The sequence below is a fragment of the Octopus bimaculoides genome, chromosome 24, assembly GCF_001194135.2.
Source record: "Octopus bimaculoides isolate UCB-OBI-ISO-001 chromosome 24, ASM119413v2, whole genome shotgun sequence".
Classification (NCBI taxonomy): Eukaryota; Metazoa; Mollusca; class Cephalopoda; order Octopoda; family Octopodidae; genus Octopus; species Octopus bimaculoides.
This window is the reverse complement of record NC_069004.1, coordinates 23618993-23621676: the sequence shown is the minus strand read 5'-3', so window position 1 is coordinate 23621676 and position 2684 is coordinate 23618993. Positions and strand designations below refer to the sequence as shown.

At 32.7% G+C, this 2684-nt stretch overlaps 2 protein-coding genes across 2 annotated transcripts in view; one reads left to right on the top strand and one right to left on the bottom strand.

Moving 5' to 3' along the window:
* The window catches only part of LOC106878832 (integrator complex subunit 13), a 596471-nt gene that overhangs the window by 414976 nt on the left and 178811 nt on the right, over nucleotides 1–2684 (bottom strand). The window lies entirely within an intron of this gene.
* LOC106880812 (FMRFamide-activated amiloride-sensitive sodium channel) overlaps nucleotides 1–2684 on the top strand; it is a 220496-nt gene that overhangs the window by 89119 nt on the left and 128693 nt on the right. The window lies entirely within an intron of this gene.

The following is a 2684-nucleotide window of genomic DNA, read 5'->3' as shown; positions in this document are numbered from 1 at the left end:
TGTGTGTGTGTGTGTGTGTGTGTGTGTGTATGGAGATGTACTTGCATAGCAAGTGACCTGATCTGAGATCATGTGCTGGAACGAAAACAATTGCAGCGTGGAAGGTGTTTATAAGTCATTTAAGAAACACCCAAAGACTGTTAGATTCACTTCAACATTTAAATTTAATTTGCCAAAATATTTTCGTCGCTTTGAGAGTGCGACCTGTTCACTGACAAAATTCCGTGCTATGTTGAAGTGAATCTAACGGTTTTTGTGTGTTTCTTAAATGGCTTATAAACATCTTACACACCGCAATTGTTTTTATATATATATATATATAAAGTAATGATGAAAAGTTTTTAGATAGAAATTTATATATTTCATTAATGCATAGCTACATATGTTTCTGCATAACAGATGTTTGTTTGAGACTATATTCTCACATGCAGAGTTCTGCATACATAACAATCTCATAAGATTACTCTGGAAGATGGGAATAATAAGCAGTAGCCAACAACAAACAGCACAGGAGCTTTTATGAGTACACTCAGAGGCATTTACCCTTTACAAATTGAAAGGATATATATATATTTATGTACACATGATATATATATATACATATACACACATATATACATACACACACACATATGTATAATTTATCATGGATACTTAAATCTCTTTTACATTTCTCTGAAGACGACTGTTAGAAAAATTTAAGTTAATGAAACCTGTTATATTCTGCATTTCATTGAATTTAAAAAAAAAAAAACAACCAAGAGTTGACAATCAAATTTACAAAATGGGTAACATCATTCTTGATTAAAGCATAAAGTTATAAATCTTTATGAAATCCTTTGTCTAAAATTGTGTGCTATTGTGAAAAAGTTCCTAATTATGTTCAACTCATCATATTTAGTTGAATGTATAGTTAACCCTTTAGCATTTCAACCGGCCACATGGAGCGCAAATATTCTATCTGTTTTATATTCAAACTGATCAGATCTGGCTTTTCATACCTACCCTATAATGTCATTCTAAAAAATAAACAATCACAGATTCAAAATCTCAAAGTTTCAAGATAATGCATGGTTAATTCAAAACAATGTAAATGTTTAAATATTACATTTGACAGAATAATCTGAACTAATGGGACCCATGAATATTTCACAGAATTAATGGTTAACTTATTGGGTTATTTCTGAAAACTTTATCCAAGAAACCTGAAAGCATAGCCTGTGTTGTGTCTGTAGCAAAATATAGTCACTCATCTGCTAATCATTGAAAAGTGAAGGAAATTGGAATACAATGATTACTATATACACTTTATATACTTTATGCAGAATTTTATAGATTTAATACACAGCACTCTCCCTCTTTCTCTCTCCCTCTTTGCCTTACTCTCTTTTTCTCTCTCCTTTTCCTTTCGCTCTTTGCCTTTCCCTTCGACTAATCATGGGACAGCATCACAGATGGGTTAAGGGATGGAGAAAAAGAAACTTAACTCAAAAGCAAATTTACACATTTCACTCACCATCACCTCCCTTCCCTTACCTACCTCTCTCCTCCCTCCCTCTCATCCCCTTCCTCCCTCTCATCCCCTTCCTCCCTCTCATCCTCTTCCTCCCTCTCATCCCCTCCCTCCTCCTTAATTCAACTAATCTCATGGAAGTGTCACAGACGAGCTAAGTAACGGAGAAACAAGCAGAATTATTTTCAGATGCTAAAGAGCTGAAGCTATTTCACACTTTTTGATGGAAAAGAGAAGCTGACTACAAGAAGTCAAAAAGGGTGATTTAAGGATACTACTTATTACTGTTCAGCTGAATATGGCAAAATAAATCTCCTCACAAGAAGCCCATCTTTCATATAATTCTATTATAGATATTTTTATTCAATTATATTTTTGATAAGGCAAAAAAATGCTAAAACAATAAGCAATTATTTGACATCTAAATTTTGATGAGTTATTTTTGATTGACTTCAGGTGGGAGGTTTGATGGGATATGTAATCCAAAAAGGAGGTGGAAATTCAAAAAAGTTTAGGAAACACTGATATGGCTTAGCTGGACAAAACTTCAAAGTCACTGTCAACAACATTCTTGTTTACGAATAATAAAGTTATACTCTACAAAAGTATAGAGTAACCCATCAGATTAATGTAAAATTGTTTTTATCATAACTCAACATAAAAACAAATGTTAATATAAAATAGGGAGAATTCACGAAAAAACAACAGATGAAGACAGGTGGTGTAGACAACAAATAGATGTATTAGTATAACGTTCGGGAATAGAGAAAGTCTTTAACGTTTCGAGCCTATGCTCTTCAACAGAAAGGAACACAGAAAGAAACAAGCAGAGAAAAAAACAAGGACAGAAAAAAACAGGGAGAGAAAAAAGGAGAGAAAAAAAGGAGAGAGAAAAAAAGGAGAGAAAAAAAAGGAGAGAAAAAAAAGGAGAGAAAAAAAGAGAGAAAAAAAGGAGAGAAAAAAGGAGAGAGAAAAAGGAGAGAAAAAAGGAGAGAAAAAAAGGAGAGAAAAAAAAGGAGAGAAAAAAGGAGAGAAAAAAAGGAGAGAGAAAAAAAGGAGAGAAAAAAAAGGAAAGAAAAAAAAGGAGAGAAAAAAAGGAGAGAAAAAAAGGAGAGAAAAAAGGAGAGAAAAAAGGAGAGAAAAAAAGGAGAGAAAAAAAGGAGAGAAAAAA